The sequence below is a fragment of the Ambystoma mexicanum genome, chromosome 12 (assembly GCF_040938575.1).
Source record: "Ambystoma mexicanum isolate Mex_15411 chromosome 12, UKY_AmexF1_1, whole genome shotgun sequence".
Classification (NCBI taxonomy): Eukaryota; Metazoa; Chordata; class Amphibia; order Caudata; family Ambystomatidae; genus Ambystoma; species Ambystoma mexicanum.
The window spans coordinates 1123101684-1123129101 of record NC_090936.1 but is presented as its reverse complement, the minus strand read 5'-3'; positions in this window follow the sequence as shown (position 1 = coordinate 1123129101).

The following is a 27418-nucleotide window of genomic DNA, read 5'->3' as shown; positions in this document are numbered from 1 at the left end:
TTGACCCTTTTGTTTTAGATCCTATTGACTCGACCCTATTGCATTCTATCCTTTTGCATTAAATCCTTTGACCGGACACCCTTTAGGCGTATGTCCACGTTTGTTTACATTTTCTTTCCCTCCTCACTTTCACACAGCTGTTTTGATTTTTTTATTCTATCTCACTAATTTTTGTCAAAATCATGCATCTGTCACTGTCGGCATAGTCGGTTATACCAGGCGTCCTTAGCGGGTCCCGCGTGCAGGCAGTAGGGGGTTAACGGGGCAGGCAACCGACAGGGTTGTAATGGTGCCCACTGACACAGACTTTCCTTAGTTTTATGTAAGGAGGGAAATCCCACCTTAACCTAGGGCAAGATAGGCCTTATTCCATATTGACATTTTCTTTAATACAATATTGTTCAACGTTAGATCCGTTGCCTGTGTCTCCTTCCATGATGCCAATCTCACACCCTCACTCTTTGGAATGCTATGCCCTTTGAATTGCGGGTGATGACAGAGCTGCAGTTTCGAAAAACCCTAAAAACACACTTTTTCAAGTAGGGCCTTGTTTTCTAAACTCACCAGTGTTCCTTCTTAGAGCCTAGCTGCCCTTGGGCCTTAGTTTGCACTCTGAAAATCCTATACATTAGATTACTTGCAAGTTTAAAAAAGCGAATGGTTATTTTCTCTCATTGCTTAAAGCATTGAGCTGAATAAGAAGACTGTGTGATTAGAGAGAGCCATGGGTGCATTGTTTGGATACAAATGTAAAGCAAATTGGTATCTTATGTGACTTTCGTTTTATTAATTAGGTGATGTTTTGTTGTGTAGTTTGTGGTATAAAGTGGAATCATATGAAAGCAATGTGTCTGAGCATGGTGAACTGCAAACAGCCACATACGATGACTAAAAATTAAGTAATAGTTGATAATATGGTACTGAATATCTTTGTTATTTGCCATGAAAGATAAATATGTAGCCCTGATGGCTCTTTTTACACAAACCATATTGATCTTTTTGAGAATTACAAAAAACACATTTTAGATGGATCAATATAATTTTGTTCAAAATCTGATAAATTCCGGCAGGTATATGTGTGATGAATGCATTGGAGGGACAAGGCCTCCATGTCCTTGTCCTGTACTCCTTTTATCATGTGTGTTCTGTGTTATTTTCTGCACAGGGGTCCATGTCGGACTCCTGGCAGTGCAGCTCTTCCTTTTTTCGGTTGTGGTGAACAGCCCCTTGGGATACCCTTATGGCACACATGGCTGGGGGTACAACCCTGTACCCCTAGTGTATGTTATTGGGCATGTGTGTGGCCCACAGAGCAGAGAATGGGCTGGTGGCAGCTTCATGCTGAATTTGACAGGTGGTCAGAGTATCCTCCATCTTGGGATACACAGGCCCTGCCATTGGAATTAGTTTATTCATGATAGTAGAAAAGATGGCCCCTGTGGCCTCTTGGGTTCTATTGCCTGTTACCTTGTTTTGCCAAAGTCCTGGGAAGCCCTGACTCTGTACCTAACTGGCTGTTGTGTGGAAGTTCTGTATATGGTATTGTGGGGAAGTCCAGGGCAGACTGGCTGGAACCTTCCCAATAAGTGTATGTTGTGGTTACACCCTTGGGGTGGGACCTGTGTGAATGGAGTGTGTGACTAATATACATTTCATGTTATGGGTGTCTGGTTTCTGGTGTGACACAATGACTGAGACAGCCCTGCTCGAAACTGGTATGAATGCAGTGTGGTGCTCTGAAAGGCTGGGTGCTTGCCCCATTCCACATTCCTTGTTGTGAGTGTCTAGATGGAGAAGAATGGCCTGAATGCACTGCGAGCCTGATTGGCTGCCTGCTGAATGCCCTTCTGAATGATTGGCTGATGAGCTTGGACCAGCATTGTGAATGAGAGACAGAAGAGTATATCTGGGGACTTCTCACTTACTGGAATTGTTCAGAAGCTGAAGTCAAAACTTGATGCTTAACCTTGAAGCCCAGCATAAAGAACAAGTCCTTACTGCTGCTTTCCGTCGATGCAATCCGAAAGCTGTCGTGTCTCCAAGAACTGATCCAAGAAAGTACCTGGCTAGGAGACCTCTTTCCGAGCTATGAGGGAACATTGTGCACCAGCTAACCTTCATCAAGGCACCCTGGAAGTCAGTCCTCGAAAGGCTGCTGACCGGAGACTATGGACCGCAGAGGAATCTGAAGTGAAGTGCCAGGAAGTTGAGGCCATCGATGACCATCACTGTCTACCAAGGTTCGAGGACCGGTGTAACCTCGTCACCAGAGCTGCAATGCTCCATTGCCGAAGACACTTTGAAATCAAGGACAAACTTGCTCATCACCGTCGACCGCTTTTTCCCGCAAGGAGAAAGTCAAGGTCACCGATGAACCGAGTACAATCTGTCTGTGGGTTTCCCGCCACCTGAAGTCCACAAAGACGATGACGACGATCCGAAACCAGCCATGGTTGAGTCCAGATCGTCGACACCAATGCCGATGTCCCGCCTCCCTTGCTGGGCCTACATTATTCATTCAGCACTCTTTGCGGCAATTAACTCTCATCATTGAGGTGCAGCGCACGCCTTGTCTTCGCAGGACATCCACCACCGATCGTCGACGTGCTCCGCCAAGGCCGTAGCGGCCGTCTCAATGGCATTGTTCACCTTTTCCTCAAGGAATCTCAATGACCCATGGATCCTGCCTTAAAGGGAGTTCACTCAAGAAGAGCCTGTCAATTAACCTTCAAAAGAACTCTGCTAAACACAGGTACATCGGGGTAGTAGAACATATGAGAAGGAAACAAGACTATCTTAAACAAATATGGACTGGGCTTGTTAGTACACTTTATTTGCAGGTTGCCCAGGTGGGGGAATCATCACACAGAACTGTGTCTGGTGGTAGGGACCCAGTATTCTGCCATTTGTTTAACCCAACTTGTCTTCCTTACAGTGTCTATTGTTGATTTACATTACTGTTTGATATGTATGCCATTGAGACTGTCAGCAGTTGGTGCATTTTAAAGGAGTGAAGAGTGAACTGTGATACCATATAGACATTGTACATATTTACCATATTAGAATTGCCAGAGTACAAAGTGTTATTGATTGTATATATATTGAACCTTATGTACATAAAGAACTGTGTTATCACATAACATAGTGTGTGGACATTCCTTTGTGGGGGATTAGGGGCTACACTGCACTTAAGAACCGGCCCACTTCATCTCCTAAGAGTTTAATCCTTGATTGTTTGACCTTTGTTACCATATAGAGAATCTTGGCTGGGGTTCTCTGTGCTTCTACTCTGCCATATAGAGGGCAGTAGTACAGAAACCCCCATCCAGTCTTTACAATATGAATATAGTATACTAACTTTAAAAAAAAGGATCCCTCCCTCAAGAACTTCATGCATGTGCTCTGAATCAGTGGCAGGTAAAACCGAGGTTCAAAATGCACAAAACACACTACTCACTGCATGACCATTCCCAAATAAGAGTGTATCCATTTCTAGCCTCTACGTGCCCCAAAACTACTTCTCAATGTTCATTCACAGTTCAAAATGTATATACAGTGCCAGGGAAAAGAGCACCTGGACCCAAAACACATTGTAACCACAGTCCCAGGAATCATATCCAGCCATGAAGATAACAAAACCCATAGTATCAACAGGTGCATGGATAAAAACGACCCAGGGTCTGGCATGATACCAAACCCTGGACCTACTTTCCCTGAAAATTAGTATAACAAAACCCACAGCATCAGCAGAGCCAGGGAAAAATGACTCGACTTTAGGCGTGATAAAAAGACTATGGCCATGCATGGGTACAAGGAAGGGTAGTGGTTATACCACCTACACATCCCTTACATTGCAAACCTACATTGATTCCAATCATAGACGTGAAAAGGACACATTTAAAAGACATACCTCCTTCACCTGGCAGTCCATGCAATAGTACAACAGTCCAAAATAAAGGCTCAGAGCCAGGGGGCATCCCCATGGGGTTTGAGTTCTCTACTATGTCTACCACAGAAATTCACAAAATACTCAAAGCCATGCATCCCACTAGCTGCCCAGGAGACCTCCTTCCATCAAAGATAATTTTGGAACACAATTACATTTTTGTGCCATTCCTGTGTCGGATTGTTCATGCCTCATTTAGATTGTGTGGTATCCCGGAATCAATAAAAGATGTGGCAGTAACACCGCTTTTAAAGAAGGTGGGCTTGGACCCTAACGACGCTGCTTACCTTTGACCCAGCACCAAAACTGATGGATAAAGTTGCAACTATACAGCTGCAATCATATATCTCATCGGCTGACATTTTACATAATAAGCTGTCTGATTTTAGATGATGTCATGGCACTGAAATTGCCTTATTGGATCTGCAGACTCATATGCTGTCCATACAGGAGAAGAGTAGATTTGTGCTACTGGTTCTATTAGATTTATTGGCCGTTTACGATCTGCTTGATCATAAAATCTTGCTGCATAGGCTGGCTTCCGTGGGAGGCCTCTCAGAGGAGGCAGACCAATGGTTTAAATCATTTTTGGAGGACCAGAGATCAAGGGTTTACTGGGGTCAAAATTAATCTGAAGTGGAAATCACCATATGGGGAGGAGTTCCGCAGGGGGCATGCCTATCCCCTCTACTTTTCAATGTATATATAGTTCCTCTGTGTATGTAACTGGAAAAACTGGTGGTCTTTTTTTCTAATTATGCAGATGATTTCCAGCTGTCTCTTGAGATTAGCAGGAATTATGAAGAGGACCAGGGAAAGTTAAATCTTGTCTATCAGATTATAAAGAGTTGGATGTCGAATAACTGGCTATGCTTAAATGCAGGCAAGACAGAACTCATGATATACGGATCACAACATGCTAGAGACAGTCTGAATTAGGACTTTGATATTTTTGTGATCAATGGCAGTCAGATAGTAGTCACTTCTAAAGTGAAAACTCTTGGCACTCATATGAGGCCAGCCTAAATGGTGGTGCTCATGTAGAGGCATTAGTAAAAAACACCAACCATCATGTCAAAGTACTAATACAGGTTGCTCTGATGGTCTCAATGTATTGTGCATCAGATGAACCGAAATGAACCTACCTCTGCAGCCTGGAGGGAGCTGCATCGGTTACCTGTCACTGCAAGGATCCTATTGAAGCTGCTGACAGTATGTCATAAATGTGTCTTCGGACTTACACCTCAATACCTTAAAGAAAGGGTGACCATTTATCGCCCTAAAAGGGACCTCCGATTTGCAAAGGCCTGTTGGCTACAAGTCGACTGTATAATAAGAGCATGAGGAAACGTTTGTGTTTTCCCAGTCCTGTTAGCACGGGCATCGAAGGAATGGCCGGAAACTCTCCATAAGGAGGAGAACCACTTTGCTTTTAGGAAATTGTTAAGGAACAGTCTGTTTAGGTAACACACTTTAGGATGAAGCTGGCATGCTGCCCTCCTTGTATGTGATAGCACCTGGATGCCCTCGGGCTTTCTCGCTTTAGAAATATATTAACATAACATAACATAACAAGGAATGTCTAATCACGGGTTTATAAACATAAATGCTTTAATTAAACACCTCATTATGCAGTGCCCCTCTGTGCAGCCAGGTCGACCCTCTGTTTTTTAAGGGCACCAGCTTTCTGGCACTCCTCATCAAACTCTGTTTGGGATTCTAGGTCTTTAATGATTGATTTATTATTTTCCTCTTTTAATTGGTCTATTTGGTCTTGTAAGAGGTTGAGCTGTTCTGCATAGACTCTGTTAAAAGTTAAATGTTGCGCCAGCTTTTGTTGACTCTGTTGTAGCGAGTCCAACCTTTCCTGACACTCGTTTTGCAGTGTCTGTATCTGGGTGTCTTGCTCTGCATTCTTTTGCAGTAAGAGAGCCAGATCTTCTTGGAGTTTGGCGGCATACTGCCTAGCCTCTGTTTCAGATCCTTGGCTAACCTGGAGCCTTTACTCTGCAGAGTCCAGATTGCTCTGGATTTTCTGCATTGCTTCCCCTTGCCTCTTTGTGAAGTCTACATGGTCTGCATACTTTTCTTTATGACTCGTATGTGGAGGTACAGGTAGGCTGCTATTTTGGCAATTTTGCAATGCTTCTTTTTTTTTTCGGGGTCATATACATTTCGCTAAGTGCTTGATGTAATGGCCCCTTGTCCTGCCAGATATTAAGGTTGGTTTCAGTGGCTTCTTGTTTTATTCCCTGCAGCCATACCTGTTCATCCTGTTCTAGCCATTCACCCCTGACAAACAATTTTTGCAGTTGGTGCTCCCTTGCAAATGATGATTTCCACTGGGGTCGCCATTCCGGAAATATTAATTTCCTTCTGACTTATCTCAGGGTTACTTTACTTTTGCAAACAGGCCCAACTCCTTTGAGTATTTCTTTTGAAAGGTGCTTAAACAGTGTAGCACAGTATGGTAACCCAACAAGGTGTATGTACCCCGCCGGCTAGCATGTCACGAGTGGTATGTCTAATTCAGGATCTCGTGACGAGCCCCCAAGCTGTAAGTGATTTCAATCCAGCACACACCCAAGTCAAAGCCCAGCATGCAGTGCACAACTTAAACCCTTATTTATTTTTGTCTATAAGTTCAATATTCTGAATGATACACCACTCATATTGCACCCTTCTCCTGGACCCCCCCCCCCCCGGTCAGACTGAACCAGGAATCAGGCTGGTTTGCAAAGGTAAATATTTATTTATGTATTTAAATGTAATCACAATATATGGGGTGACAGAACACTGAAGAATATCTTTAATACACTGTGAATCAAGTAATGAGCACCAAAAACATATGCAGCACAGCAAATACTTGTGTGTTGGTTCAGATCAGATAGCACTATGTTATGTTATGTTAGGTTATTTTGCATTTATATAGCGCCTTATATACCATATATACATTGGTATGGTCTGAAGGTGCTGGTAGGTTGAACGCCCCTGGGAACCAAAGTTCAGATCAGTAGATCAGTAGAGAGAGTAGAGAGTGTCAAAGGTGCGTGTGAGCACCGAGTATGTGTGCAGCTGGTGTGGTATTTGTATAATAGCTGCTTCTTAACGGTAGGTGTGGTGATTGAGAGATCAGGAGTATGTGTTCGTTCTGGCAGGATTTATCCAAACCGAATGTGGCTGCGTTAGGGCTGAGGAGAACGCCTGGCTGGGGGGTGTGCAACCAGCAGTGTTTACTTAGAATGATGGGGAGTGTGCAGCAGATGTTGGTATGAGAACAGTTATACCGAATGGTTTCATAGTATCTCTGTGTTCAGCTGTTCTTTCTTTCGGAACAACCGTGTGTTCCGAGGAAATCCTTGCCGCCTGGAGGAGCCACAAAATGGTTGCCGTTGCCATGGAGACATCGGCACCAATAACTGCTGCCGAGCAGTTCACCGCCGCAGGCCCAGGCTCCCATTTGCTGTGTCCGCCTGCCCGCCCCTCCCCTCCTGCTTTAAATGGAGGGGGAGAGGGCCGAGAGGCGAAGCCGACTAGAGAAGGCCAGGAGAAAAGGCCTCCTGTGCTCTTTGCAGGTCTTCGCTGCTCGTCTGCCGTTTGCCCAAAACCTACGCCGCACCCAGAAGGTAAGAAGCTCTACCCTTGCAAGCTTCTCTCCAACCCCTGCACCACCTCAAGGTGCTTCAGGTTGCGCGCCCGTACTTTGAAAGCTGCCTTCAGTTCACAGCCCATTCCCACGAGTAGCCGTAATACGCGGCTATGCTCACGCACTGTACAACCCTCCTCACTCGCTGATAAGGCCTGGCACCCCTGCAAAACCTCAAAGCCTGCATCCACTTCAAGTACTACCTACACAGCCACCAATAAAGTACTTAACTTTTCGTACAATTATACCGCCTCCATAGCCAATGTGATTACAAATGTGTCCACCACCGCTGAAAATGTGACCCCCAGTGTAAAATCTGTGATTTGCAATTCTTCTACCACCATTTTGAATGCTAGTGTGCCAAATGCTATACCACATGTGTCCACCACCGCTGAAAATGTGACCCCCAGTGTAAAATCTGTGATTTGCAATTCTTCTACCACCATTTTGAATGCTAGTGTGCCAAATGCTATACCACATGTGTCCACCACCGCTGAAAATGTGACCCCCAGTGTAAAATCTGTGATTTGCAATTCTTCTACCACCATTTTGAATGCTAGTGTGCCAAATGCTATACCACATGTGCCCACCACCGCTGAAAATGTGACCCCCAGTGTAAAATCTGTGATTTGCAATTCTTCTACCACCATTTTGAATGCTAGTGTGCCAAATGCTATACCACATGTGTCCATCACCGCTGAAAATGTGACCCCCAGTGTAAAATCTGTGATTTGCAATTCTTCTACCACCATTTTGAATGCTAGTGTGCCAAATGCTATACCACATGTGTCCACCACCTCCGAAAATGTGACCCCCAATGTCAAATCTGTGATTTGCAATTCTTCTACCACCATTTTGAATGCTAGTGTGCCAAATGCTATACCACATGTGTCCACCACCTCCGAAAATGTGACCCCCAATGTCAAATCTGTGATTTGCAATTCTTCTACCACCATTCTGAATGCTAGTGTGCCAAATGTTATACCACGTGTCCACCACCTCCGAAAATGTGACCCCCAATGTAAAGAAAATGTGACCCCCAATGTAAAATCTGTGATTTGCATCTCCCCTAACACCCAGAGCTCAACCCCCCCCCCCTCCACCAAACCCTCTCTCATCATGAACCCCCTCTCAGGCACTACTGAACCCCGCATGAAATGCGCCATGATTAACGCCGGGTCCATCAATGCCCACGCCCTAGACATACACGACCTCCTAACCTCCCACAACCTAGATCTACTCATGATCTCAGAAACATGGCTACATGAGGCCTCCAGCCCGGCACTATCCCTCGCCCTACCCCCTGGCTATTCCATAACTAGACAAGACCGCCTCTCCAAAGGTGGAGGTGTAGCAATTATTGCCAGAGACTCGCTCTCTATCAGAAAGATAGAGAAATCCCTGACCAACAACAACAGCGACTACCTCCAAGTTAAAATAACCCTCTCTCCCCATTGCACCATTACTGTGCACACCATTTACCGCCCTCCAGGCCCAACAGGAGACTTCCAAGCCTCTCTCATCCACCTCCTCTCTGACAACCTCAAAAAACAGTCTAAAGCCATTTTCCTCGGGGACGTCAATCTAGGGCTCCGGGATAGTAAGGACGTAGCAGCCAAATCCCTTGACTCTGCCCTCAATGATCTAGGCTACAAGAACACCATCCTTAGCCCTACTCACACTCAGGGCAGAACGCTTGACTGGATAGCACAGCATAACTGCCCACTCATCATTACAGGTAACAATCCCACCCCGTGGTCTGACCACCACATCATCGCCTTTAGCATCCTCACCACTAGCTCCCCTGCTGCCCCTTTGCCTCAACTGCTCCCACCTTGCCTCGCCAGAAGCTCCCGCCAGCTCACTAAGGAAAGGCTACTGCCCTTCCTCCAAGGCCCAGCATTCAGACCACCTTTTTCATCAGACCCAGAAACACTCGCAACAACCTATGATACTGCCATCAAAGCAGCTATCAACTCCATTGCCCCTCTCAAACCACGCAAATCCAAACCCACTACCCATTCCAACTCTTGGTTCACACCTGAGCTCCTCACACTCCGCAACGAGAAAAAAGCTGCACTCACACAGTGGCAAACGTCCCACTCTGAAAAAGACAAGATGATCTTTAAAGCCCTATCCACCAAATACAAAAAGGCAATCACCCAAGCAAAGGCCAAATCCTTTGAATCCAGAATCTCGGAAGCCAAATCTAGCACCAAAGAAATCTTCGCCATTTTCAGAGAGCTCGAGACACCTACTCCCGCCCCCCAGAATCTCACCAAAGACAAAGACTGGTGTGACAAAATACAAACGGCCATGCAAACCAAATTAAGCCTCCTCAAAAGCAAAATACTAGCCACTAAACAAGCCCTACCCAGTAGGCATATCCCTATCCCATCACCCGCCCCGGATCCCCCCTACCCTTCTCCTTCAAACCCATCCAAGAAAAAGACATCATCAACATTATGAGGAACATCAAGCCCTCTAACTGCAAAGGTGATGCATGCCCAGCCTCCATTATCAAAGACTGCACGGAAGCGCTAGCGCCCTTCCTAACAGCCTTCGTTAATGCCTCCTTTACCACAGGGAAAGTCCCCGCCTCCCTCAAGGAAGCTTGGGTCCGACCTCTCTTGAAAAAACCAACTCTCGATCCCACCTCCCCCAACAACTACAGACCTATCACCACTGTCCCATTTCTCCTCAAAATATTGGACAAAGCAGCCTACTTGCAGGTCCAGCATTTCATTGAAGAGAACAAACTCCTTGGACTCCGCCAATCTGGCTTCCACCCTAGACACGGGACCGAAACCGCCCTACTTGACTTGAAGAACCAAATGGACGATGCTAGAGACATGGGTAAACCAGCACTTCTCCTACTCCTTGACCTATCCGCGGCATTCGACCTCGTGGATCATGGCGTCCTATGCCACCACCTTTCCTCCACCACCAAATTCTCCCCAGAGGCCACAGCTTGGATCATCTCCTTCTTACAAGACAGAACCATGCAAGTATTCTCTGACCTAGCCGCCGCATCCCCAATTACCATACTTTGTGGTGTACCCCAAGGCTCCTGTCTCTCCCCCACCCTATACAACATCTTCACACGACCCCTCTTCCTCATCCTCGACGCTATGGGCATCTCATACACCAACTACGCCGACGACACCCAGATCCTCCTCACTCTCACAGGTAACTATGACACCGACTCCCTGACCCTCAACAACCTCTACAACACCATCCAAGCCTGGATGGCTGACAACGGACTATGCCTCAACTCTGACAAGACGGAACTCCTCCTGGTAGGTTCCCCCGACACGCTAAAAAACCTAGATGTCCAATTTAGCCACTTCACCATTGACTCCATTAAAATCCCGGTTTCCGATTCTGCCAAAACTCTGGGAGTCTACCTGGACTCCAGCCTATCCATGGATAGACAAGTCAACGCAATAGCATCCGCAGCTGCATATCATGCTAAACTTATCAACGCAATCAGGCCCTTTCTATCCAAAGAGAACTGCACCAACATAGCCAGAGCCATCTCCGGCTCCAGGCTAGACTACTGCAATGTACTCTTTCTAGGAACCTCCAACAAAAAATTAGTGAGACTACAAGTAATACAGAACAATGCTCTCCGGGCAGCCCAAGGCATTGCTAAAAGAGAACACATCTCTGAAGCCAGAAAACTAGCCCACTGGCTCCCAATAAAGGAAAGGATCGTATTCAAAGCCCTGACACTGACCCACAAGTGCATTCACTTCACTGCTCCTGCTTACCTTTCTCAAAGGATCCACCCTGTCTCCACCACCAGGCCAACCAGATCCCCGTACACCAACATGCTCTCTGTGCCACTAGTAAAAAGAGTAAAAGCCGGTGGATCCAGCTTCCCCTACCTCGCGCCCACCCTCTGGAATGCCCTACCTCCCACTATCCGTGGCGAGGACTCCCTCACCACCTTCCGCAAAACACTGAAAACTACCCTCTTCACATAAGGACCGACACATCAGCACAAATACTTATCATTTATGTTTGTAATTTACGCCCAAATGCAATATTTGTAACAACAGTATGATTTCCTGTACTACTCATAATGTGTCAACAATCGCTATCATATGTACCATGTAACTAAGTTATTGCAAGTAACAGCGCCTCAATGCCCCTGGGCTGCTTGCGCGCTATATACATTTAAATAAATAAATAAATAAATGAGTGGTGGTGTAAAGGAGAGAGTAAGCGTGGTGGTGTGATATGATGGGTTATATGCTCTTTCAAATGTTCTCTGCATTCCAAACCATACTATATATGTCACGCAATTCTATTCGCTCCAGTCCGTTCCATGCACTCCTATCGACTCCATGCACCCCAGTCTGCTCCACACACTCTGGCCCGCTCGACGCACTCATGTACTCCAGTCTGCCCCGCGCGCTCCAGTCCACCCCACGCACTCCAGTCCGCCCCACATACTCCAGTCTGCCCCACGCATGCACTCCTATCTGCCCCATGCAGGCACTCCTGTCTGCCCCATGCATGCACTCCTGCCTGCCCCATGCATGCACTCCTGTCAGCCCCATACATGCACTCTTGTCAGTCACACGCACTCCTGTCAGTCACACACACTCCTTTATGGTTAGAGGTTCCCCCTGCAACACCCCTTAAACCCCCAGTAGGCAATGTAAAGAGATGGGAGGAAAGAGCAGGTAGTCAGGAATAGCACAAATCAAACAGAATATCAGTCCCACCTTCCCCCTTCAAACACAAGAGAAGAACGGAATTGACTTTTCAGCTCTCAGAATGGTATTTACAATTGTCTTTAGAATTGACTGGGCAAAAACACCAAATGTGGTCAAAAATACTTAAATTGTTCTAAATTTTTATGGGAGCCACTTTGAACAGTTGCACACAATCACAGGCAATAATTTACTCTAAAAAAAACATTTGAAATCTTAACGTCCAAGTTGGAAGCAGTTTAGAGCTATTTTACACGTGTAAATATTTCAGATTTTTTAAAATCGCGGCATACTTTTCTGTGTGTGATATTCGCTTTAACCGGAGAATCGCACTGTTTTTGGGTTCTATGGCTAGCTATGGATGTTAGGTACAAGTAGGAGTTGAAATTGTGTTTCTATCACGCAAATGAGGGAGTTATAGAGGTTTTAGTCAAGGTTGTTTTTGCGAGATAGGCGCGAGAATGGAAAACAAACTTCACTTTTGAAAATGACAAATGGGTTTGCTTACACTTGAGGATGACTATGAAAAAGTGAATACCACATAGGGATCTTACAGTCACTTGATCAGGGTGACCCGCCTGTTAAGGAAACTCGACTTGTTCAAATGAGAAAAGGGTCAACGCAAAGATGGTTCTAACAATACTGGTTCTGAAGGAAAGATATGATGGGTTTGAGATAGGGATAAGACAATACACAGATACTCCTAACAATACTGGTTCTGAATGAAAGATAGGATGGGTTTGAGATAGGGATGAGACAATGCAAATATACTATGGGCCACAGTTCTTCCTATTAATACTCACAGGATACGTTTTTAAATGGGACCGCCAGTTCTGGTCATGGATTGGGTCTAGTCTAGGAAAGACAGCACATTAGGCACGGTACTGGATCAGCCATGCCGGTCGCCGTATTTGCACAGGATCTACCCTCCTAGTCTGTGTATTTGAATCAGCTGGATGGCGAGTTCCTCAGGCAAGCATAGTGGTGGCAAGCCAGAGGATTTCAGGATACTGGTTCAAAAGGCCTTCTTACACCACCCAGCACTTTACTGGGTAGAGAGAATACATTTGAAGATTTGGTCCTTGCTGGAAATTAATAGTCTCTATTGCTGGGAAGCGATTTGGCATCTGGATCTGGAAGAATATTAAAGCTCGATGTGGAATGCTGGATCAGAGTGCTTCGCTGGAATCAGGAAAGTGGCTGGATCAGTGAGTCCCTATGTGTTGTCAGCTGTCTCTATTTATGCTATAGGATGACATCACAAAGGGAGTGTGTGGGCAGGCTTAGCTAAGCTTGCCCCTGTGAGCTGGGATAGGACCCCACTTCATCTCCACCTTTCAATTTGAGTGATTAGATCAAGGCCGGATGATGTCACATTTTATGATTTGCTTTACAACCCTCAGAGACCTCCCTTTAGCAACTGGTCTCAAAATCAGATTTGATACTAAATGTACATTTCTACATTGGTCACCTTCATCTAAATCACACACGAAGATGCCACATTTTACGTAGCTATTCCTCAAAACCCCGCAGCGGTGGGATGCTGTCTCAACTTTCTACATAGTTTTGCCCTTTTCGCTATAAACACAATTTCCAAATTTTATGCAAATTTCCACAAATTTGCATGTTTAACATAGGGATATGCATGTACATTTTCACAATTCTAACAGTAAGATACTTTGCATAAAACCATATAAATTGACATTCCTGTCCAGAACATGTCACACAGTTCTACCGCCTCTTCACAGGTGCAGCCAGAAATTAAATTAACAACTATGTCCTTTTTATATTTTTCACCATTTTGAATAGCAAGTTATGAGACTTTTAAACATTTGTTCTTTGTTCATGTTTAGCAACAGATGGTCCACCCCTTTTTGTCAACCTGCATTCCAGGGCATCCCCCTCCTTGCTTGTTCCTTCCAGAGGCCATTTTTGACCCCCTACACACTTCCAGTTTCCTGGGCTGCAGCTTTGTCATTGTTACTTCGCTTTCTGTAAACAAGATTCTGTTCTAACCCACAATTAACACCTCCCAGTGAGTTTCTGCTGAGAGGAAGGCCCTCCTTCTGGGAGAAAAACCTGCTTTTCCAGTTCTTGCAGCTTTAGCCAGGATAATTAGCTTCTTAAACCCAGCAAAAACCAAATTTGTTACATCAACCATAAATACATTTCTTTCTTGGCCTTAAAATCTGTGGGAAAAGCACAACTAACATCTGTATTCCTTTTTGGCAACAATCCTGTTTATGTTTGCTAATCCAGCAGATTACTTTTTAGTTTTAGGTCACTTTTAAAGTATCATCAGTACTCATCTGACAGCTGTCATTCAGGTATACCCGGGTACTGGACCCAGATTTTGGCATAGGCTGTCAGTTCAGAGACTTTGTATGTTTCACAATGCTTCATTTGATACATGAATGTTAGCACCACGCAAGATTGTGAATGTTGAAAAGTGTTGTGTTATGGGCATTTTGGAGTTTTTTGGCAACAAAGCAAATGTCATTTGTAGGAACATTTTGGGGTTTTGCTTGCAAATTGCTGCTTTTCTCTCTGCACTCTGTTTGCTGGTCATGGAGTCCACTTGCACATTTCTGCAGGGTGTGCTCGATTCCACCGCACATGTACCATGGGTGGTGGGTTGTGCATCCATCTTTTTATGTGCTGAAGCACACCGTTTTTGTAGGTTTTTGTAGCTTTATTTATAGGTTTTTGGTGCCCACAAGCGTTTTGCCGCCATTGTTGCTGTTTCTTTCCCCATAACTGGCAAGGTGATGCTGCATAGCATAGCAGAGTGGGTCAATACATCCCACAAGTAACACATTTTAGGATGAAGCTGGCCTGCTGCCCTCCTTGTATGTGATAGCACCTGGATGCCCTCTTGCCTTGGCACTTTAGAAATATATTAACATAACATAACATAACATAACAAGGAATGTTTAATCACAGGTTTATAAACATAAACACTTTCATTAAACACCTCATTATGCAATAATCACAATCAATAAAATGGTAATGGTAATGGCAATGTTTATTTATAAAGCACCTATACAAATGCAAGTGTTTAAAAAACTACAAAAACCCTTCCCTGTGTGAAAAGCAAAGAAAATGCAGAATGCAGATGATGCAAGCACTCTGGGTGATGTAGCAAGGGTGAAACAGTTTCACTAAAATGTGTGCGCATTGTTGAAAAAGGTGAACATGGGTGGCTTAGCATTCACTGGGGTCAAAAATGTGGACTAAGGCAGAGAAGTGGGTGTTTATAGCAGTAGCTGTCTCTGTTTGTGGTCGTTCAACAGCATCAAATGAGGGTTTGGGATGTAGTCTTTGTGGGTTGAATCAGGTTTGGATGTGGCAAGTCAGGTTAGTTGAAGCAGTGAGCTGGTTTGGAGTCAGTTTGAAGAGGTAATTGTGTGCTTCAAAGGTGGCTTTAAGTGCAACAGTTCGGAAGGCTCATCAGGGTTGGGTCAAAGGTCAAGCCAGTTTGACACATTGGTAACCGCTTGGTCAATGAGTGACACAATTCTTCCTGCAGTTCAAGTTGAGGTGGTCAGAAATTGTGTTACTGTTGACCCAATATGATGTCCAAATAGATGGCCGTATTGAAGGCAACCTCAACAACAAGCTGGTTATTTTAGTTGAAATTGTGACATTCTTCATTTGGTACTATTCAGCATTGTGCTGGTTTGATGAATGCAGCAACATCAGTTTGAAGAGCATTCAAAGAAGTGTCAGAAGCATCACTGCGGGTACTGTTGGTTCAAAGGTTATCGGATGTGGTTGACTCTGGTTTGTGGACAGTTCAACACTTTAAAAAGCAGGAAACCAGCTGCTTTGCTTCTTCTGATGCCCCAATCCAGGGGACAACGGACAAGACTAGTCCTTGCACTCTTCACTTCAACCTCGGGGAGCCAAATAGCAACTGCAGGAGTCTTTCAGCTCCATTGAGTGGCCTGAGGAACAGTACAGATGGCAGAGGGATGGGTTTTTCTCCAACAGTAGTTCACCACCAATGTACCCTGCAAATGGGTGGAGAGCACAGATTGCCTCTGCCTTACATCACCTGCATTCACCTCTCAACCGGAGTGTTAGGGAGAATTCTCTTAGAAAGGCTAATGTCCCAAACCTAGAGAGTCCCCCAGCAGCTTTGCTGGATTTTTGGGGTTTGTTTTTTCCTCCAGCTAAGAGTGAGACTCTTTTGTTCCCACTCTTAGGCATGATTTGAGGTATGTCTTTGACTTGGTATGTGCTTATGGGCTATGGGGTCTTTTACTCCATAGGGTATCATGTGTTTTGGTATATGTGTTACACAGCACACTCAGTGCAGTAACACAGGGGTGTCATAGTGACCCCCAAACATAGGCTTCATACCCTGGGACTGACTACTGTCTCCCAGGGCATGTAAAGTCACCATTGGCTTTTTAGTCCAAAATTATGAACAGAACCAGTACAAACCATCATATTGTGGAAGTACTGGAAGGGGTTAATTAGATTGCCCCTGGGTCTGTTTCCAAGGGGGCACTGTCCAGTCCCCCCTTGTCGAGTTTCTGGCTGGTGGCAGTGGTTACCACGCAAAATATTCCACCGGAATATTTCCTATGGGATTTTCCCATTCATTTTAAAAGCACCACTTTTTTTGGTGCATTTTAAATATACCTCTGGTTTATTAAATTAATATAAAATCGCCGGTAGGGTCTTTTCGCCAGAACTCTTCTACAAAATGGCGTATGTTTCCATCTCTGTAACTCCAACCAATGTCGGGCCCTTTGTTACAGTTTTTGGCGGGCTTCTCCACAGAAACCATCCAACTGGTGCCACTCTGTCTGGGATTCACAGGATGTGTGGGGGGGGAATTGGCACCCTGGACTGTGTTGCCTTAGCAACACAAGTCACACTCTGTCCTGATTGGCCCAGTGGTGAGCCGCCCGGCTCACCACTTAGCATGCCTGAGTGACAGCTAGGCTGTTTGAATGGGTTTTTTTCTGCATAAAAACAGGGCTTTTGGGACTGGAACTTCAAAAGTCGCCACTGGACCTGAGAAATCCAAAGAGGGGAGAAGCTGAGCCATCTGCAACGACAACACCACCGGTGGAGCCCTGCTGCAACGACCTCACCACTTCCCCAATGACAAGAGAAGATCTTCTGCTGTAACAGTCTTCTCCCTCTGAGCTGGTGGGAACAACCAGTTCGACATTCACCTTCAAGGACGTCTCTTGGTCGAATCACCAGTGGCAAGCACTCAGGGGCCGGATAGCCAAGCTTCAGTCCACCGGAACCGCGAATAAAAGGAACGCACCTTTTTACCGAGCAAACGAACTCCGCGGCTGGTTTCATCCCTGGGCAGTGCAACGACTACAAGTTTCCTCCTTGACGAGATCTTCTACTCCCCTGGTCGAAAACCAGGAACTGCTCCCGCTGCCAGGAACAACTGCCACCGCTGGAGCTTCCTCACTTTTTAAGGTACTGTGTTCCGCCCGGCCTTCCTTTCCTCGGATTGCTAAAGGTGACCCTTAAATCCTTGGCTTCCAACTGTGTCGGCCTCCAGACCGTCTAACTTTATCTTTCACACCAAACCAACCTCTTCTGAACATTTTAGCGAAGACTTGAGTGCAGTTTTAAACTGTGTGATATTGGTCACATTTTGCCTTGCTCCATTTGAAGTGGCCCTGGCCTATGAACTTTGGCTCTACAGTAGACTCTGCCTTCACTAGCTTGTTGTGGTCTTAGAAAAGTGTTGGGCCCTGTTTTGTTTTCATAACCTGTCTTTTCCCCTCCCTCTAACTTAATTATTGGAGTGCCATCTAGGCTAAGCGCTCGGTTTTTACAAATAGTAGTGTTTTGACCTCGACTTTTCTAATAATTATTAAGGGAGGTGTGTATACTTTTTCTTATTGTGTTTGAACTTACTTTGACCTATAGTGCTTAGTGTATTTTCCTAAAGTGTGTTTTAAATACATAATAATATGCTTTTGATACCAAGCTCTGGTCAGTGTTTGCTTGTTCCACTGTATTCTGAGTCCTAGTGTGTATCCTCTGTATACTGCCCTACTCACCTTGAGAGAAGGCTGACTGCTCGGCCACAGCTAGCAGGTAAATCTGGGTGGTGCAAACTGCTACCAATTGGGTTTACTGCTTGCACCTGTAGTCTTAATCTTTTTGCAGTGTTCCCCAAGGGAACTGCACAGGATTCTGCCTAACACGGAGGACTTTGGAAAAGACTGCTACCCACAGGCTCTGCACACATTCTTTTTAGAGTCCTTGAAGGTTCAGAATTAATCAAAGAAGGAGTGGGGGACCCCTTCGTTATAAAGGCAAAAGGTCGCCCTGGGTTGGGTAAAAGCAAGCCTGATGTAATGGGTCAATCCCTGTAAAGCAACAAGTGATGTTTGCCTTCTTGCATCATATCCAAAGTATTTTGTTGTGCAGAAAATGTAGGAGAAAGGAAGGAAAGAGAAGCCCACATAAATCAAAGGTGGAGAAAACCATCCTCCATTTCAGTCTACTCAGTCTGACTGTCTAATCCTGCTCCCTTCTCATGCCTGCAACTTCAAAGGCCCTTTGGTATTAAACATTTTAGTATGAGGCTGGCAGCTCTGTTTAGGATGTGCCACTTATAAGCATTTTCCCAGGAGTCTCCTGCTGTAAGCTGGCTGGCTGGAGAAAGATAGCAGACCTCACAAAGGATCAAAGAGAGACCCAGTATTCCTGCCCAATATCCTGCTGGCTGGCAGAGACAGTAATTCTGACTACAATACACCTAATTCTCCCACAGCTGGCCTAGGATCATAGTCTTGACATGTGCATGCTAAAAATCTTATGTGGCTTTAGTAACTATGTGACCTGCCAGCCACCATTACAAAACCTGGGTATGGCTTATTTGCAAAGATTACCCTGTTACCACGTGATAGTTCATTATAATTATTACAATTGTGAATGACAAATGCATATGTAAATACAACTTCTGCCTGCAGTGACGTTGCTGTCAAAATCACTGTCAACAGGACCCCTGTGACCTCTTAAACTTCTCTGTGCAACTGGAGAGCAAAGAGCAGCATGGCACAGCTTTACACTATGCGTGTTGCATGGAGATTCCTAGAAGGGGGCTATGATGATCAAACCACCCTTTCTGAGATGGAATTATCTGCATCATTATATGTTTCCATGAAAATGAAAAAAAGACCCATGCCCTCTTTTCTCTGGCCTTGATGATAACAATATCCACAACATGAGCAGAGCCGAGAAAAAACAGTTCCAATGTGTTTGATAGCTCATACATGTTCAGGTTTGCTTGTCCAGTGATAATCTGTAGCTGTTAAAAACCACCAGGGAAGGACTAATTGTAGCCACATACTGCTGTACTCATACTGAAGCACATGGGCCCCGATTTGCAAAAGCGTTTTCCAATGGGGAAAACCCCATAGGAATAGGCCTTCTCAATCAGGCCCCATGTCACAATCGTGCTTTTGCTGACTTTACCTTTTTAACTAATCCCTGACATCCTTCGCTGGCGCTGAGATCATCTTGGACAATATCCATGTGAAAGGAGGAGGACAAAACCCAACAATACTTATTATCATTTATATTCTTATATTTTGAGAACACACGAATAAACGCTCATTTTATTATGACATATTTGAGGACGCGATTCAGGCCTGCAATCCTTCTGTGCACAGAACTGAAAATAGCACGACGGCCAATTTGCATTTGATTAAAGCCCTACCAGTAAATGTCTGGGAAATTACAAGTTATATATAGCAATTTTGAAGACTTATTTTTCAGGAGTTGACTACTGACTGTCCTGCTCTACAAAAGGACACCTTCACTGCATCAAAATCATATGAGTGCCCTTGACTAAAATAGTGTTTGGTGCTACTCATTGTAGAATCATGGAACAGTATCAGCGCCCCACCCATCTCAAGACCTTTGAGCACCTAAAGGTCAGGTGTTTTCACATGCAATACAAGCATAAAGTGGCAGTATAAGTAGACAGTATATATCAGGGCCCGAACATGTGCGTGTCCATTTACATCATAAAACAGAAACTTGTGTTCCCCCAGTTTTTTGTTTCCATGAATATACCTGCTGCGAGTCTTCGAACATTTTACTGTCCACAAAAATATGAAAACAAGCAACACCATTTTCCGCCATTTACCAAATGCATTCCGTCTCAATCACACCACCTCTCACCTCCCCAGAGGTTGTTTCTTGTATAAAACCAGTGTCATGCTGGCAACCTAAACATTTTCTTACTGCACTGTCAACAGATACAGCCCACAGGTTGCAAATCCAACATGACATCAGTTTCAGCATCTTTGATATTCAGCACATTTCTCTATTGAACAATTTTAGCCTTGGAATGTTGTCCACACATTTTATCCAGCTCCCCGATTGCTCCAGACTCATCTACAGACACCGAATAAGGAAATGTGTCTGGACTACACAGAGAAATTATTTTTTCCCATATTGTGGTCAATTTTTGACAATAGATTAACACCAAATGTGCATTGAGGACCAGGCTGCCACCCCTTGCACAAGCTTGATTAAATTCTGCCAAGCGGTTCGAGCTATAGGTGGAACAAAAATGTTTTCACCATTCGAGTAAATCTGGATTTTGTAACTTTTGGTGTCACCAATATAACTTTGTCCCTTAACAAAACCAAACAAAATGTTCCACCCTCTGATCTTCTGGACCAGTTACCTGCTCACCCTGCCTCCTTGCTGCACTGCCTCTGGGCCACCCCTGCTATGGGGCCTGTATCTGTACCCATACAGTCCCCCTCCCACTCTTCTTCTGCACTTATCAGATACACCCTATCTGACTAATCTAGCATTTGTGACTTGCTGGCTGCACTTACACTGTTCATTGCCTTTATTTCTTTATTTTATTTATTATGTATTCTGTTTCTCTCCTCTTTTCTGCACTTTCCACTTCTCGCCCTTTCCATGCACTTTCCACCTTCTTCCCTTTCCCATGCACTTGCGTGTTCTCAATGTCACTGGGCCTAGTGAGATCGTTGTTTTTGTATCTCCCTTGTACTCCTCCCTTTGCCTGGTTGTGCTCTGAAACACTTGTGTAGAAGCGCGATACAAATAAAATATCATATTATATTTCTTGAATGGCGCCAATATTATATGCGGCACAAATCCTATGGAAAAGCCAAGTTAATCATAACCACAGGGTCACTATAACCCAGCCTATGAAATATACATACAGATGCATGAATGCTCTAGAACATTTAACTAGTTCACTAACAGTACAGCAATGTTCCTGAACCCCTTTTGTGCTCTTTTCTATAAATATATATCCACTCAATCCTCACCACCCCTCACCTCCCCAGACATTGTTGTTTTACTCACCTCACTGGTCTAAACGTATCTACAGACACTGAATCAGGAAGTGAGTCTGCAGACCATTTTTTTTTTTAAAAAAAGCTGATGTACAGATTAGCACCATATTTGCAAAACCTGCTTTTGCGACCAGGCTGTCACCCCTCGAGCAAGTTTGGAGAAAATCCATCCAGCTATACGGGCTGTAGGTGTGACTGCAGTGTTTCCTCCATTCAAGTTCATTCAGATTTAAAAGATATTGGTCCTCCCTACCAATATCGAGGACTGAGAACCTGGATCCAAAAGTAGGCTAAAGGTTGACCTTAAGTAGGATTGAAGTGGGAAGGATTTAAAATTGCACCTCATGGAATCGCAGGTCACTGAGTGGAATGGCGGGCGCTGGTATTTCGTCTTCAAACATCTCACATAAACCACTCATGTTTTTCTGGTGGCATAGCCCGAAAACACACACCAAGTGACAGTGCCAAAATGAGCTTTTAGAAATCCATTGGAACAAGGTTACGCATAATTGTGGAGATCAAACAATAAATGGACTCACGCACACCCTGTTTTTATGGGCACGCTGCTCCTATGTCTGCAAATTATGCACTGACCGGGGTGCAGTGCATTGTTCGATTCATATTTTCAAACAGGAATGCATGCAATCGGTGGGAGGTTCGGGAGGGGGAGACAGAATCCTAAACATTTTTGCTGGGTGTAAGATGTGGAGTGGGGATGGGTGCACATTGCATGACAGGTGTTTCCTCACCCTGTTACCTGATTTATGGAATTATTTGCGTGTAGAATGGGGATTTGCGTGCAATTCTGCCTGCAAATCCCCATTCGTCTACAAAGGAATTGCTGGCAAAATGCCACAGAAATCCCTGTTTTACACACAAATAATTCCATGAATCAGGCATTGATATTGATATTGTATTTGTATCGCGCTCATACACAAGTGTTTCAGAGCGCGACATGGTTAAGTGTGACAGCAGCAGTGTGAACTACAGCTGTCCATCTACATTTCTGACCCTCAAACAGGGATAGAAAGACGTTTTTATGTTGTTGACCTTTCACAGAGACAGGGTCAAACGCACTCAAAGCACCCACATGGAAGTTGAATCCTGCAACACATTAGTGCGGCAAGAATGCTCCTGACTCAAGGGGACTGGCCAGCGCATCATTTGTGCTGCAGCACAGCCCCCTGGAAATGCGGAGGGCCATCCTTGAGAATCAGGTGATTTGCGCATTCTGCAAATGGGGCATCAAAAAGCAGTGCCCCATTTTTGGAGAATCTGTCCTTTTGCGTCAATCGTAGCCTCAATGGTAAAACACCAATGTGCATCGTTTACCATTAAGGAATGAGGCAGAACTGCGGAAAGGACTTTTCCTAAGAGCAAACGCCTCGGTAATATCCTCATGTTCAAATGTAATGAATGAATTACGAATGAATATGAAGTGATAGGTTATTTATAAGGCGCTTAATACCCAGAGGTTTCTAAGAGCGGACCCGGATCGAACCTGTGTTGCTCTGTGTCGTCTTGTTTGCAAGGCGTGCACGTTGCCCCTGAGCTATCCTCCCGAGATAAAACATTAGTGCCGCAGGAATGTTCGAATTCATAAATTAATTAATACTTATTTATATGATATGATATTTTATTTATATAGCACCTATACACAATAGGCCTCATTACATGGTAGGCGGTAGGGGTTTACCAATACTGGTATTTTACCGGTACCGGTAAACCCTTACCGCCTTACTACGAGGTCCCTTTGCGGGTTGGGGAATTTAACGCCTGCTTTTTGCAGGCGTTAAAAAACAACCCGCAAAGGGACCAGGGAGCTAATTACGGCACCGCTATTTGCGGTGCCGTAATTAGCACGTTCCCCATTCCCATTATTTCCTATGGGGCAAAAAATGGGAATGGGGAAGGGCAATGGGGGGAGGGGGAATTACCGCCCAACCAACCTTGGAATAGGGCGGTAATTCCCCTTTCCACCAAGGCAGTGCCAGTATTTTACCGGCATGGACTAAGGTGCTAATAGCACCTTGGTCCACCGCCGTCCGTGTAATGAGGCCCAATGTGTTTCAAAGCGCTTCAAGGCAAGGGAGGGAACAAGGGAAAATACTTTGACATTCTTACAGGCCATGAACAGTAAGGATGTGAAATTAACTATCGTACTCGGCCTGACGACATATCAGATAGTGCAAGAGCTAAGACATAGATAAGGAAGGGAGGGGGGGGGTGGGAAGGAAATGGAAACAGACAGGCAACTACCGTACTAGGCCTGACGACATTTTTGGTAGAGCCGGAAAAAAACAAGAGGTGAGGGAGAGGAGTGCAGAAAGGTAGGGTAGGAACAAAACAAGCGACTATCATACTAGGCCTGATGACATTTCAGATAGTGCAGGAGCGGGGGGACCAGTAAGGGGAGGGACGAGGAGACAGAGACAGATGAGGTTGCTATCATACTAGGTCCAGGGACAATTCTGATAGAGTAAGAGCATAGCAATATGTGTACAGTTTACAAATAAATAGGAACCATATGGTCAAACCAATCTTGAATTTTAGGGACTTCAGACATTGAGCCAATTCAGAAAAGTTGCAAATGGATGGTACATTTTTCCATTATTCATTTTCTTTGATTTTTAGATGTGCTTCATGCAAATCACACTCACACTAGGGCACACTGGGGGGGGGTAGAGTACATGTAGAGAAATAGACAGTATTGACACAATAATGTGGTTGGTAACAATTACAACACAGAAAGACCTATGCCTGAGAAAATAGTCCCTTATACAGAATCAGGCCTTCTATCTTTCATTGGTCGGTTCTCAGGCAAGCAACAGAAGTGAAATAACATTAGGAGGAAGAGTCAGTGGTCTATTTCACTTGCCATTGAAATGTTTTGTTTGTAATCCTTTAATTTCCTTAGGAGATTATTTCAAATGATGGGACCTGGAACTGTTGCAGGAAATGGCCATCTCAAAAGTTAACTGCTGCCAGATGTTGTGCACAAAGCATGCACATGTGCTGTATCACCATGAGGTTATTTTGCTTATTGACCGGATTGTGTTCTAATCCATGGTGCACCTGTTGCTGAGCTACTGGTAGAGTCACACCTCTGCCTTGTGCTATTGTAAGTGTTCATGAAAGTACCACATACTGTACAGAAGAAACTGGGTGCAGGTTCTGTCTAGCCCATAGCGCAATAGGCCCATGACCGAACCAAACATGCAAAATGCTTGTGTGGGACAGTTTTTTGGCCAATGTGGTCCAGTTTGATGAGTTACTTCAATATGCAGCTAATGTTTTTGACCAGTGTTGCGAAATAAATATTCGTTAAAATGCACATTTCACATCACATTTTATCCAAAAGCTCTGCCTTAGGTACTAGTCAAACAGTGTCACAAAAGGAATTAATTCCCATTTGCAACTGTGGGCCACATTTTTGCTGGTGCACGAGCCATGTTATGCCTCATTCCGACCCTGGCTGGGTGTCAGTGTTATCTCCTACGTGAGGTATGATTGATGCACAGCACATATATCAAGAGAAGCTATGTGCGAAGGAGGTACAATGTTTGAGGAAATAATTGCTTCTTAAATAACAAACTTGCAGTTGCTAATTCTCTTTGAATCCATAGCCCTATGTTGCCCACCATCTCTGATTGTATATGTTTTAATGCTGGATAATGCAATGCATGCCCAAACACATTCCCCAATGCATCCGCATTTGCCCTTGAGTTGGACCACCCTTTGAAAGTCCAATGGAAATTGGGACTCAGGATCTATGCTGAATCAGAGCCATACATTCTCATGGTTTTGCAAGCCATAACACATTTGTTTGCAGAAGTCGGAGCCTGGAAACCCTATATTTGCAGTACTGGATGTGATCAAAAATAAGATTAGCTTGCAATATATGTGTATGTATAGTTCTTTAATTGGTCTTCTGCACAATGTACCACTGGACAACACAGTGTGACTCACCCGTTTGGACCCCTGTAACTTTACTGCGACTTTACTGAGACCTTCCTTTTCTCCTGTGCTTTCTCTCTCTCCCTCCCCTGCTCACCTACCTGTCTGCTGCGCTGACTGGTTGCTTGGCTACCCTCAGAGTCCCTCCCTGGTACCAGGCTCCTCCATGATCAGTCTCCCCTGCACTGCCTCTGGGCCTCCAGTGCACTTCAGGGCTGTTACTGTAACCTTACAGTTTCTCCCTACTTACACGTACCCAGAGCTGTGCTGCCCTGATTGCACTTACTCTGAGCGTTGCTGCCCTGATTGCACTTCACTCACCCGTGCACTTCCCCTTGCACTTTGCGTTACTGCACTTGCATGATCTGAATGACACAAGGCCTAGTAAGATCGTTTGTCTTGTCCGCTCTCTGTCTTTCCTCCCTTGACTTGTCGCTCCCACCCGTGCACTTCCCCTTGCACTTTGCGTTACTGCACTTGCATGATCTGAATGACACAAGGCCTAGTAAGATCGTTTGTCTTGTCTGCTCTCTGTCTTTCCTCCCTTGACTTGTTCCGCCTAGAAACACTTATGTAAAGGCACATTATAAATGACATATCACACATCATTTAACCAAAACTGCAAATCTCTTCTCCTCCGCACTGGGAGGTTGCTGGGGAGTTCTATGCCTGCTTGAAACCTGGCAACTCTAGGGTAATTTTGATTTCTGCATGTATGATAATGTTAGGAACTACTTACCTCGTGTGGGGTTGGGGCGGGTATCAAGGTGCTGGTTTTATACACCCTCGGGTGAGGGGGGCGTATGTGGTGGGAAGGAGTCTGGTTTTGTATTCTCTGTATCGCATTTGAAACCAATAAAAAAATACATGTTAAAAAAGGTGACTCAAAACTGAGTCAAAGAATGTTGTTGTAAGCTATTGTCACCTGTGAATACTGTTATGAGCATTTGTCCCTGTGCATCTGTTTTATTTTCCTTTCAATTATGTGTTGTATACACACCCCCCACCCCCTTCCCCCCCCGGCTCCCACCCAATACAAAAACAGCACCATCCGACACAATGCGACTTCACTGCCCAGCTGCCAATTACAATGACATGGGAAACGAACAAGGAACCAGAGCGGGGGAGCAGGGGGTGTCACCCTGCCGCGGTTGCATGTCAAATGAGCTCGCGGTGTCTGGGGAAGAAATGAACGCGCATCTTTGGGTGAATACTGATGTGGTTTCATTTGAATGCGGAGAAAACGGGCTCAAGCGCGTCTGGGTGAGTGGCACATCTGTGAAGGCAGATCCTGAGACGCACAGCTGGAGGTGCTCTCATTACAGCACAGGAGCGGCGCGCGCCCCGACCACATCTCTTCCTGGCACCGCGTTCTGACACCTTTTGGAGATGTGCTGGGACAAGGGGCTGTTGCATATGTACCAAAACACTTTGAAATTTAATTGCCTCCCTTTACATCTTTAGTGTCACCTGACTTAGCATTCGCTCTAAATTTAGAAAAGCACCGGTGAACCTGCGAGAAAATGAAATTCAGGAATAGAACGTTCCTTTCGCTCGAAATAACTCTCCCCCGTGGCGAGGCTATGTTTGAGACGCCACATGATTCTAGATCTGCTAACTGCTCTTGCCCTTAGCTGTATGTATCACAGCAGAAAACAAAATGTTAGCTGGTGGGTCCCATTTGAGGTATCATAGGTTATTTAGCACTCATACAACCCTGGTGCCCCTGTGATGCGGTGGAGTGACTACTCATACACCCCATGTGCCCCTGTGGTGCGGTGGAGTGACTACTCATACAACCCTT